Raw genomic sequence first — 15,206 nt, 5'->3', positions numbered from 1 at the left:
AAGGTTTAATTTACAATATAAATTATTCAATAGTTCAATTTATTATATAAATAATTCAATAGTTTAACTTATAATGAATTGTTTCATTTGCTATAAAAATAATTCAAATTTAATTTATTGCACAAATAATTCAATAGTTTAATTTATTATATAAATCATTTAATAGTTTAATTTACAATGAATTGTTTAATTGATTACATGAATAAATCAATAGTTTAATTTATAATGAATTGTTTAATTTATTTAATTTATTATATGAATAATTCAATAGTTTAGTTTATAATTAATTGTTTAATTTATTGTATAAGTAATTCAATAGTTTAATTCATAATGAATTGTTTATTTTATTTTATAAATAATTCATGTGATCATTTTAAAATGAATTGTTGAATTTATTACAAAAATAATTCAACTTTGAATATATGATATAAATAATTCAATAGTTCAATTTATAATGAATTCTTTAATTTATTTTATAAACAATTCAAGTGATTATTTTAAAATGAATTGTTAATTTAGTATAAAAATAATTCAAATTTAAATGTATTATATAAATAATGCAATATTTTAATTTATTATACAAATAATTCAATAGTTTAATTCATAATGAATTGTTTAATTTGTTATAAAAATATTTCAAAGATTAATTTATTACATGAATAATTCAATAGTTTAATTTATTATGAATTGTTTAATTTATCATATGAATAATTCAATAGTTTAATTTATATTGAATTGTTTAATTTATCATATAAATAATTCAAGAGGTTAATTAATAATGAATTGTTTAATTTATTTTATAAATAATTCATGTAATTATTTTTAAAGGAATTGTTTAATTTATAATAAAAATAATTCAAAGTTTAATTTATCAAACAAATAATGCAACAGTTTAATTTATTATACAAATAATTCAATCATTTAATTTATTATATAAAGAATTCAATAGTTTAACTATAATGAATTGTTTAATTTATTACATAAATAATTCAAATGATTATTTTAAAATGAATTGTTTAAATTATTATAAAATAATTCAAATTTAATTTATTATATCAATAATTCAGTTGAATTTATTATATAAATAATGCAACAGTTTAATTTATTATATAAATATTTCAATAATTTAATTTATAATGATTTGTTCAATATATTTTATAAGTAATTCAAGTGATTGTTTTAAAATGAATTGTTTAATTTATTATATGAATAATTCAATAGTTTAACTTATAATGAATTGTTTCATTTGCTATAAAAATAATTCAAATTTAATTTATTGTATAAATAATTCAATAGTTTAATTTATTATAAAATAATTCAAATTTTATCAATTATATAAATAATTCTACAGTTTAATTGATCATATAAATAATTCAATAGTTTAATTTATTACATAAATAATTCAATAATTTAATTTATAATGAATTGTTTAATTTATTATATGAATAATTCAAGTGATTATTTTAAAATGAATTGTTTAATTTATTATTGAAATAATTCAAATTTTATTAATTCTATAAATAATTCAACAGTTTAATTTATTATATAAATAATTCAATAGTTTAATTTATAATGAATTGTTTAATTTATTAAATAAATAATTCAATAGTTTAATTTATAACAAATTCTTTAATTTATTATATAAATAATTCAAGTGATTATTTTAAAATGAATTGTTTAATTTATTATATGAATAATTCTGGTGATTATTTTAAAATGATTTGTTTAATTTTATATAAAAATAATTAAAAGTTTAATTTATTGTAAAAATAATTCAATAGTTTAATTTATTCTATAAATAATCAATAGTTCAATTGATAATGAATTGTTTAATTTATCATATAAATAAGTCAAGTGATTATTTTAATATGAATTGTTTAATTTATTATAAATATAATTCAAAGTTTATTTTGTCACATAAATGATTCAATAGTTTAATTTATAATGAATTGTTTAATTTATTCTCTAAATAATTCTAGTGATTATTTTAAAATAAATTGATAATTTATTATAAAAATAATTCAAAGTTTAATTTATTATATAAATAATTCAATAGTTTAATTTTTATGAATTGTTTAATTTATTACATAAATAATACAAGTGATTATTTTAAAATGAATTGTTTAATTTATTATCAAAATAATTCAAAGTTTAATTTATTATATAAACAATGCAATAGTTTAATTTATTATATAACTAATTCAACAGTTTAATTGATAATGAAATGTTTAATTTATTATCTGAATAATTCTGGTGATTATTTTTCAAATGAATTGTTTAATTTATTATAAAAATAATTCAAGTGATTATTTTTTAAGTGAATTGGAAAATTAATTATAAAAATAATTCAAGTTTTAATTTATTGTAAAAATAATTCAAAGTTTAATTTATTACATAAAAAATGCAATAGTTTAATTTATTATATCAATAATTCTGGAGATTATTTTGAAATGATATGTTTAATTTAATATAAAAATAATTCAAAGTTTAATTTATTACACAAATAATTCAATAGTTTAATTTATTCTATAAATAATTCAATACTTTAATTTATTCTATGAATAATTCAACACTTTAATTAATAATGAATTGTTCAACTTATTTTATAAATAATTCATGTGATTATTTTAAAATTAATTGTTTAATGTATTATAAAAATAATTCAAAGTTTAATTTCTGGTGTCAATAATTCAATAGTTTAATTTATAATTAATTGTTTATTTTATTTTATAAATAATTCATGTGATTATTATAAAATTAATTGTTTAATTTATTATAAAAATAATTCAAAGTTTAATTTATAATGAATTGTTTAATTTATTGTATAAATAATTCAAGTGATTATTTTAAAATGAATTGTTTAATTTATTGTAAAAATAATTCAAAGTTTAATTTATTACATAGAAAATGCAATAGTTTAATTTATTATATCAATAATTCTGGAGATTATTTTGAAATGATATGTTTAATTTAATATAAAAATAATTCAAAGTTTAATTTATTACACAAATAATTCAATAGTTTAATTTATTCTATAAATAATTCAATACTTTAATTTATTCTATGAATAATTCAACACTTTAATTAATAATGAATTGTTCAAGTTATTTTATAAATAATTCATGTGATTATTTTAAAATTAATTATTTAATTTATTATAAAAATAATTCAAAGTTTAATTTCTGGTGTCAATAATTCAATAGTTTAATTTATAATTAACTGTTTATTTTATTTTATAAATAATTCATGTGATTATTATAAAATTAATTGTTTAATTTATTATAAAAATAATTCAAAGTTTAATTTATTACATAAATAATTCAATAGTTTAATTTATTATATAAATAATTCAATAGTTTAATTTATGATGAATTGTTTAATTTATTATTTAAATAATTCAAGTGATTATTTTTTAAATGAATTGTTTAATTTATTATACAAGTAATTGAAGGTTTATTTTAAAATGAATTTTTAAATTTATTATATAAATAATTCAAGTGATTATTTTTTAAATGAGTTGTTTAATTTATTATAAAAATAATTCAAGGTTTAATTTATGACATAAAAATTGCAATAGTTTAATTTATTATATAAATAATTCAAGTGATTATTTTTTAAATGAGTTGTTTAATTTATTATAAAAATAATTCAACGTTTAATTTATTACGTAAAAAATGCAATAGTTTAATTTATTATATAAATAATTCAACAGTTTAATTTATAATGAATTGTTTAATTTATTATTTAAATAATTCTGGAGATTATTTAAAAATGATATGTTTAATTTAATATAAAAATAATTCAAAGTTTAATTTATGGTGTCAATAATTCAATAGTTTAATTTATAATTAATTGTTTATTTTATTTTATAAATAATTCATGTGATTATTTTAAAATGAATTGTTTAATTTATTATAAAAATAATTCAAAGTTTATTTCATGATATAAATAATTCAATAGTTTAAATTATTATATAAATGATTCAATAGTTTAATTTATGATGAATTGTTTAATTTATTATTTAATAATTCAGGTGATTATTTTAAAATGAATTGTTTAATTTATTATAAATATATTTCAAAGTTTATTTCATGATATAAATAATTCAATAGTTTAAATTATTATATAAATGATTCAATAGTTTAATTTATGATGAATTGTTTAATTTATTATTTAAATAATTCAAGCGATTATTTTTTAAATGAATTGTTTAATTTATTATACAAGTAATTCAAGGTTTATTTTAAAATGAATTTTTTAATGTATTATATAAATAATTCAAGTGATTATTTTAAAATGAATTGTTTAATTTATTGTAAAAATAATTCAAAGTTTAATTTATTACATAGAAAATGCAATAGTTTAATTTATTATATCAATAATTCTGGAGATTATTTTGAAATGATATGTTTAATTTAATATAAAAATAATTCAAAGTTTAATTTATTACACAAATAATTCAATAGTTTAATTTATTCTATAAATAATTCAATACTTTAATTTATTCTATGAATAATTCAACACTTTAATTAATAATGAATTGTTGAAGTTATTTTATAAATAATTCATGTGATTATTTTAAAATTAATTATTTAATTTATTATAAAAATAATTCAAAGTTTAATTTCTGGTGTCAATAATTCAATAGTTTAATTTATAATTAACTGTTTATTTTATTTTATAAATAATTCATGTGATTATTATAAAATTAATTGTTTAATTTATTATAAAAATAATTCAAAGTTTAGTTGATTATATAAATAATTCAATTGATTAATTTATGATGAATTGTTTAAATTATAATATAAATAATTCAAGTGATTATTTTGAAATGAATTGTTTAATTTATTATAAATATATTTCAAAGTTTATTTCATGATATAAATAATTCAATAGCTTAAATTATTATATAAATGATTCAATAGTTTAATTTATGATGAATTGTTTAATTTATTATTTAAATAATTCAAGTGATTATTTTAAAATGAATTGTTTAATTTATTATAAAAATAATTCAAAGTTTAATTTATCATATAAACAATGCAATAGTTTAATTTATTATATAAATCATTCAATAGTTTAATTTATAATGAATTGTTTGAATAATTATCTAAATAATTCAAGTGATTATTTTGAAATGAATTGTTTAATTTATTATAAAATTAATTCAAAGTTTATTGTATTGTACAAATAATTCAATAGCTTATTCGATTATATAAATAATTCAATAGTTTAAATTATTAACAATTGTTTACTTTATTATATAAATAATTCAAGTGATTATTTTAAAATCAATTGATTAATTTATTATAAAAATAATTCAAAGCTAAATTTATGAATAATTGAACTGATTATTTTAAAATGAATTGTTTAATTTATTATAACAATAATTCAAAGTTTAATTTTTTATACAAATAATGCAATAGTTTAATTTATTATATGAATAATTCAATAGTTTAATTTATAATGAATTGTTTAAATAATTACATAAATTATTCAATAGTTTAATTTATAATGAATTGTTTAATTTATTTTATAAACAATTCAAGTGATTATTTTAAAATGAATTGTTTAATTTATTATAAAAATAATTCAAAGTTTAATTGATTACATGAATAAATCAATAGTTTAATTTATAATGAATTGTTTAATTTATTTTATAAATAATTCATGTGATTATTTTAAAAGGAATTGTTTAATTTATTGTAAATATAATTCATAGTTTAATTAATTAAATAAATAATTCAAAGTTTAATTGATTATACAAATAATTAAATAGTTTAATTTATCATATAAAAAATTCAATAGTTTAGTTTATAATTAATTGTTTAATTTATTGTATAAGTAATTCAATATTTTAATTCATAATGAATTGTTTATTTTATTTTATAAATAATTCATGTGATTATTTTAAAAGGAATTGTTTAATTTATTGTAAATATAATTCATAGTTTAATTAATTAAATAAATAATTCAAATTTAAATGTATTTAATAAATAATGCAATATTTTAATTTATTATACAAATAATTCAATAGTTTAATTTATAATGAATTGTTTAATTTATTATAAAAATATTTCAATGTTTAATTTATTACATGAATAATTCAATAGTTTAATTTATTATGAATTGTTTAATTTATCATATGAATAATTCAATAGTTTAATTTATATTGAATTGTTTAATTTATCATATAAATAATTCAACAGGTTAATTAATAATGAATTGTTTAATTTAACATCAAAATAATTCAAATTTAATTTATTATAACAATAATTCAAGGTATAATTCGTTATATAAATAATTCAGTAGTTTAATTTATAATGAATTGTTTAATTTATTATAAAAATAATTCAAGGTTTAATTTTTCAGATAAATAATGCAATAGTTTAATTTGTTACATAAATAATTCAAAAGTTTAATTTATAATGAATTGTTTAATTTATTATATGGATAATTCAAGTGATTATTATAAAATTAATTGTTTAATTTATTATAAAAATAATTCAAAGTTTAGTTGATTATATAAATAATTCAATTGATTAATTTATGATGAATTGTTTAAATTATAATATAAATAATTCAAGTGATTATTTTGAAATGAATTGTTTAATTTATTATAAATATATTTCAAAGTTTATTTCATGATATAAATAATTCAATAGTTTAAATTATTATATAAATGATTCAATAGTTTAATTTATGATGAATTGTTTAATTTATTATTTAAATAATTCAAGTGATTATTTTAAAATGAATTGTTTAATTTATTATAAAAATAATTCAAAGTTTAATTTATCATATAAACAATGCAATAGTTTAATTTATTATATAAATCATTCAATAGTTTAATTTATAATGAATTGTTTGAATAATTATCTAAATAATTCAAGTGATTATTTTGAAATGAATTGTTTAATTTATTATAAAATTAATTCAAAGTTTATTGTATTGTACAAATAATTCAATAGCTTATTCGATTATATAAATAATTCAATAGTTTAAATTATTAACAATTGTTTACTTTATTATATAAATAATTCAAGTGATTATTTTAAAATCAATTGATTAATTTATTATAAAAATAATTCAAAGCTAAATTTATGAATAATTGAACTGATTATTTTAAAATGAATTGTTTAATTTATTATAACAATAATTCAAAGTTTAATTTTTTATACAAATAATGCAATAGTTTAATTTATTATATGAATAATTCAATAGTTTAATTTATAATGAATTGTTTAAATAATTACATAAATTATTCAATAGTTTAATTTATAATGAATTGTTTAATTTATTTTATAAACAATTCAAGTGATTATTTTAAAATGAATTGTTTAATTTATTATAAACATAATTCAAAGTTTAATTGATTACATGAATAAATCAATAGTTTAATTTATAATGAATTGTTTAATTTATTTTATAAATAATTCATGTGATTATTTTAAAAGGAATTGTTTAATTTATTGTAAATATAATTCATAGTTTAATTAATTAAATAAATAATTCAAAGTTTAATTGATTATACAAATAATTAAATAGTTTAATTTATCATATAAAAAATTCAATAGTTTAGTTTATAATTAATTGTTTAATTTATTGTATAAGTAATTCAATATTTTAATTCATAATGAATTGTTTATTTTATTTTATAAATAATTCATGTGATTATTTTAAAAGGAATTGTTTAATTTATTGTAAATATAATTCATAGTTTAATTAATTAAATAAATAATTCAAATTTAAATGTATTTAATAAATAATGCAATATTTTAATTTATTATACAAATAATTCAATAGTTTAATTTATAATGAATTGTTTAATTTATTATAAAAATATTTCAATGTTTAATTTATTACATGAATAATTCAATAGTTTAATTTATTATGAATTGTTTAATTTATCATATGAATAATTCAATAGTTTAATTTATATTGAATTGTTTAATTTATCATATAAATAATTCAACAGGTTAATTAATAATGAATTGTTTAATTTATTTTATAAATAATTCATGTAATTATTTTAAAAGGAATTGTTTAATTTATTATAAAAATAATTAATCGTTTAATTAATTAAAAAAATAATTCAAAGTTTAATATGATATATAAATAATTCAATAGTTTAGTTTATAATTAATTGTTTAAATTATTGTGTAAATAATTGAATTGTTTAATTTACAATGAATTGTTTATTTTATTTTATAATTAATTCATGTGATTATTTTGAAATGAATTGTTTAATTTATTATAAAAATAATTCAACTGATTATTTTCAAATGAATTGTTTAAGTTAGTATGAAAATAATTCAAATTTAAATTTATTATATAAATAATGCAATAGTTCAATTTATTATACAAATAATTCAATAGTTTAATTCATAATGAATTGTTTAATTTATTAAATAAATAATTCAAGTGATTATTTTTAAATGAATTGTTTAATTTAGCATGAAAATAATTCAAATTTTATTTTATTATAAAAATAATTCAAAGTTTAATTTATTATATAAATCATTCAATAGTTTAATTTATTGTATAAATAATTCAATAGTTTAATTTATAATGAATTGTTTAATTTATTAAATAAATAATTCAAGTGATTATTTCGAAATGAATTGTTTAATTTATTATTAAAAAAATTCAAAGTTTAATTCATTACATGAATAATTCAATAGTTTAATTTATAATGAATTGTTTAATTTATTATATGAATAATTAAATAGTTTAATTCACAATGAATTGTTTAATATATTTTATAAATAATTCATGTGATTATTTTTAAATGAATTGTTTCATTTATTATAAAATTAATTCAAAGTTTAATTTATTATAAAAATGATTCATAGTTTAATTAATTAAAAAAATAATTCAACGTTTAATATGATATATAAATAATTCAATTATTTAATTTATAAATAATTGTTTAATTTATTGTATCAATAATTCAATAGTTTAATTAATAATGAATTGTTTAGTTCATGACATAAATAATTGACGTGATTATTTTGAAATGAATTGTTTAATTTAGTATAAAAATAATTCAAATTTTATTTTATTATATAAATAATTCAATAGTTTAATTTATTATACAAATAATTCAAAAGTTTAATTAATAATGAATTGTTTCATGTATTTTATAAATAATTCAAGTGATTATTTTAAAATGAATTGTTTAATTTATCACAAAATAATTCAAAGTTTAATGTATTATATAAATAATGCAATAGATTAATTTATTATGCAAATAATTCAATAGTTTAATTTAAAATGAATTGATTAATTTATTAAATAAATAATTCAAGTGATTATTTCGAAATGAATTGTTAAATTTATTATAAAAAAATTCAAAGTTTAATTCATTACATGAATAATTCAATAGTTTAATTTATAATGAATTGTTTAATATATTTTATAAATAATTCATGCGATTATTTTTAAATGAATTGTTTCATTTATTATAAAAATAATTCAAAGTTTATTTTATTATAAAAATAATTCAAAGTTTAATTTATGATATAAATAATTAAATAATTTAATTTATAATGAATTGTTTAATATATTGCTTAAATAATTCAAGTGATTATTTTAAAATGAATTGTTTAATTTATTATTAAAAAATTCAAAGTTTAATTGATTTCATGAATAAATCAATAGTTTAATTTATAATGAATTGTTTAATTTATTTTATAAATAATTCATGTGATTATTTTAAAAGGAATTGTTTAATTTATTATAAAAATAATTCAAAGTTTAATTGATGATACAAATAATTAATTAGTTTAATTTATCATATAAATGATTCAATAGTTTAATCTATAATGAATTGTTTAATTTATTATATAAATATTTCAAGTGATCATTTTAAAATGAAATAATTCATGTGATTATTTTTAAAGAATTTGGTTCATTTATTATAAAAATAATTCAAAGTTTAATTTATTATAAATATGATTCAAAGTTTAATTAATTAAAAAAATAATTCAAAGTTTAATATAATATGTAAATAATTCAATAGTTTAGTTTATAATTAATTGTTTAATTTATTGTATAAGTAATTCAATAGTTTAATTTATAACGAATTGTTTATTTTATTTTATAAATAATTCATGTGATTATTTTAAAATGAATTGTTAAATTTATTACAAAAATAATTCAACTTTGAATATATTATATAAATAATTCAATAGTTTAATTTATAATGAATTCTTTAATTTATTTTATGAATAATTCAAGTGATTATTTTAAAATGAATTGTTAATTTAGTATAAACATAATTCAAATTTAAATGTATTATATAAATAATGCAATATTTTAATTTATTATACAAATAATTCAATAGTTTACTTTATAATGAATTGTTTATATATTCTTTAAATAATTCATGTGATTATTTTAAAATAAATTGATTAAATTTAATATAAAAATAATTCAAGGTTTAACTTACTCTATAAATAATTCATTAGTTTAATTTATAATGAATTGTTCAATTTATTATATAAATCTTTCAATAATTTAATCTATAATGAATTGTTTAATTTATGACACAAATAATTCATGTGATTATTTTTAAATGAATTGTTTCATTTATTATAAAAATAATTCAAAGTTTAATATATTACATAAATAATTTAATAGTTTAATTTATAATGAATTGTTTAATTTATTATATAAATAATTCATGTGATTATTTTGAAATAAATTGATTAAATTTAATATAAAAATAATTCAAAGTTTAATTTATTAGATAAATAATTCAATAGTTTAATTTATAATGAATTGTTTAATTTATTATGTAAATAATTCAAGTGATTATTTATAAATGAATTGTTTAATTTATTATAAAAATAATTCAAGGTTTAATTTATTATATAAATAATGCAATAGTTTAATTTATTACAAAAATAATTCAAGTGATTATTTTAAAATGAATTGTTTAATTTATTATAAAAATAATTCAAAGTTTAATTTATTATATAAATAATTCAATCCTTTAATTTATAATGAATTGTTTAATTTATTTTATAAATAATTCAATGTTGAATTTATTGTATAACTAGTTCAATAGTTTGATTAATAATGATTTGTTTAATATAGTATATAAATAACTGAATAATTTAACTTATAATATATTTTGTAAATAATTCATGTGATTATTTCAAAATGAATTGTTTAATTTATTATAAAAATGATTCAAATTTCATTGATGATATAAATAATTCAAGGTTTAATTTACTATATAAATAATTCATTAGTTTAATTCATGATGAATTGTTCAATTTATTCGATAAATATTTCAATAATTTAATTTATAATGAATTGTTTAATTTATTATATAAATAATTCAACAGGTTAGTTTACAATGAATTGTTTTAATTTATTAAATAAATAATTCAATGACTTAATTCATACTTCAAAGTTTAATTTATTTTATAAATAATTCAAGTGATTATTTTGAAATAAATTGATTGATTTATTATAAAAATAATTCAAAGTTTAATTTATCACATAAATAATGCAATAGTTTAATTTATGATATAAATAATTCAATCATTTAATTTATAATGCATTGTTTAATTTATTTTATAAATAATTCAATGTTTAATTTATTGTGTAACTAATTCAATAGTTTAGTTAATAATGATTTGTTTAATATAGTATATAAATAATTCAATAATTTAACTTATAATGAATTGTTTAATATATTTTGTAAATAATTCATGTCATGTTTAATTTATTATAAAAATGATTCAAATGTCATTGATGATATAAATCATTCAATAGTTTAAATGATTATATAAATAATACAATATTTTAATTTATAATGAATTGTTTGAATTATTATATAAATCTTTCAATAATTTAATTTATAATGAATTGTTTAATTTATTTGATAAAGAATTCATGTGATTATTTCAAAATGAATTGTTTAAATTATTATAAAAATAATTCAAAATTTAATTTATTGTATAAATAATTCAATTGTTTAATTTATAATGAATTGTTCAATTTATTATAAAAATAATTAAAATTTAATTAATTTTATAAATAATTCAACAGTGTAATTTATTATATGAATAATTCAATAGGTTAATGTACAATGAATTGTTTAATTCATTATGTAAATAATTCAAGTGATTATTTGTAAATGAATTGTTTAATTCATTATAAAAATTATTCAATGTTTAATTTATTGTATAAATAATTCAATAGTTTAATTTGTAATGAATTGTTTAATTTATTATCTAAATAATTCAATAGTTTAATTTGTAATGAATTGTTTACTTTATTATATAAATAATTCAATAGTTTAATTTATAATGAATTGTTTAATTTATTATATAAATGATTCAATTGATTATTTTAAAATAAATTGATTAATTTGTTAAAACATAATTCAAAGTTTAATTTATCACATAAATAATTCAATAGTTTAATTTACAATGAATTGTTTAATTTATTATATAAATAATTCAATATTTTAATTTATAATGAATTGTTTAATTTATTTTATAAATAATTCATGTTATTATTTTAAAATGAATTGTTTAATTTAATATAAAAATAATTCAAAGTTTAATTTATTATATAAATAATTCAACAGTTTCATTTGTAATGAAATGTTTAATTTATTATATAAATGATTCAAGTGATTATTTTAAAATATGTTGATTACTTTATGATAAAAATTATTCAACGTTTAATTTATTAAATGAATAATTCAAGTGATTATTTTAAAATGAATTGTTTAATTTATTATAAAAATAATTCAAGGTTTAATTTATTATACAAATATTTCAATAGTTTAATTTATAATGAATTGTTTAATTTATTTCATAAATAATTCAAATGTTTATTTTAAAATGAATTGTTTAATTTATTATAAAAATAATTCAAGGTTTAATTTATTATACAAATAATTCAATAGTTTAATTTATAATGAATTGTTTAATTTATTTTATAAATAATTCAAATGTTTATTTTAAAATGAATTGTTTAATTTATGATAGAAATAATTTATCAAAGTTTAATTTATTATACAAATAATTCAAAAGTTTAATTTATTATAAAAATAATTCAGTAGTTTAATTGATAATGAATTGCTTAATTTATTATAAAAATAATTCAAGGTTTAATTTATTTTCCAAATAATTCAATAGTTTAATTTACAATGAATTGTTTAATTTATTATATAAATAATTCAAGAGTTTAATTTATAATGAATTGTTTAATTTATTATATAAATGATTCAATAGTTTAATTTAGAATGAATTGTTTAATTTATTATAAAAATAATTCTAGTGATTATTTTAAAATAAATTGATTATTTTGATATAAACATAATTCAATCTTAATTTATCACATAAATAATTCAATAGTTTAATTTATAATGAATTGTTTAATTTATTACATAAATAAATCAAGTGATTATTTTAAAATGAATTGTTTAATTTATTATTAAAATGAGTCAAATTTTATTAATGATATAAATAATTCAATAGTTTAATTGATTATATCAATAATTCAATGGTTTAATTTATTATGAATTGTTTAATTTATTGTATAAATCATACAATAATTTAAATTATAATGAATTGTTTAATTTATTTGATAAATAATTCAGATGATTATTTTTAAATGTATTGTTTAATTTATTATAAAAATAATTCAAGGTTTAATTTATAATGAATTGTTTATTTTATTATACAAATAATTCTGGTGATTATTTTAAAATTACTTGTTTAATTTATTATAGAAATAATTCAATAGTTTAATTTATTATAGAAATAATTCAATAGTTTAATTTATTGTGGATTGATTAATTTATTATGTAAATAATTCAATCGTTTAATTTATAATGAATTGTTTAATTTATAATATAAATAATTCAATAGTTTAATTTATAATGCATTGTTTAATTTATTTTATAAATAATTCATGTTATTATTTTAAAATGAATTGTTTAATTTACTATAAAAATAATTCAAAGTTTAATTTATTATGTAAATAATTCAACAGTTTCATTTATAATGAAATGTTTAATTTATTATATAAATGATTCAAGTGATTATTTTAAAATATGTTGATTACTTTATGATAAAAATAATTCAAAGTTTAATTTATTACATAAATAATTCCATTGTTTAATTCATAATGAATTGTTTAATTTATTACATAAATAATTCAAGTGATTATTTTACAATGACTTGTTTCATTTATTACAAAAATAATTCAAAGTATAATTTATTATATAAATAATTCAATCGTTTAATTTATAATGAATTGTTTAATTTATTATATAAATAATTCAATCGTTTAATTTATATTGAATTGTTTAATTTATTTGATAAATAATTCAACTGATTATTTTTTAATGAATTGTTTAATTTATTATAAAAATAATTCAAGGTTTAATTTATTATATAAATAATGCAATCGTATAAGTTATTATATAAATAATTCAAGAGTTATTTTGTAATGAATTGTTAAATTTATTACATATATAATTCAAGAGTTTAATTTATAATGAATTGTTTAATTTATTATAAAAATAAATCTAGTGATTATTTTTAAATAAATTGATTAATTTGTTTTAAACATAATTCAAAGTTTAATTTATCACATAAATAATTCAATAGTTTAATTTGTAATGAATTGTTTAATTGATTTTATAAATAATTCAAATGTTTATTTTAAAATGAATTGTTTAATTTATGATAGAAATAATTTATCAAAGTTTAATTTATTATACAAATAATTCAAAAGTTTAATTTATTATAAAAATAATTCAATAGTTTAATTGATAATGAATTGCTTAATTTATTATAAAAATAATTCAAGGTTTAATTTATTTTCCAAATAATTCAATAGTTTAATTTACAATGAATTGTTTAATTTATTATATAAATAATTCAAGAGTTTAATTTATAATGAATTGTTTAATTTATTATATAAATGATTCTAGTGATTATTTTAAAATAAATTGATTATTTTGATATAAACATAATTCAATCTTAATTTATCACATAAATGATTCAATAGTTTAATTTATAATGAATTGTTTAATTTATTACATAAATAAATCAAGTGATTATTTTAAAATGAATTATTAAAATGAGCCAAATTTTATTAATGATATAAATAATTCAATAGTTTAATTGATTATATCAATAATTCAATGGTTTAATTTATAATGAATT

The sequence above is a fragment of the Heptranchias perlo genome, chromosome 23 (assembly GCF_035084215.1).
Source record: "Heptranchias perlo isolate sHepPer1 chromosome 23, sHepPer1.hap1, whole genome shotgun sequence".
Taxonomy (NCBI): Eukaryota; Metazoa; Chordata; class Chondrichthyes; order Hexanchiformes; family Hexanchidae; genus Heptranchias; species Heptranchias perlo.
This window is presented reverse-complemented; position numbering follows the sequence as displayed.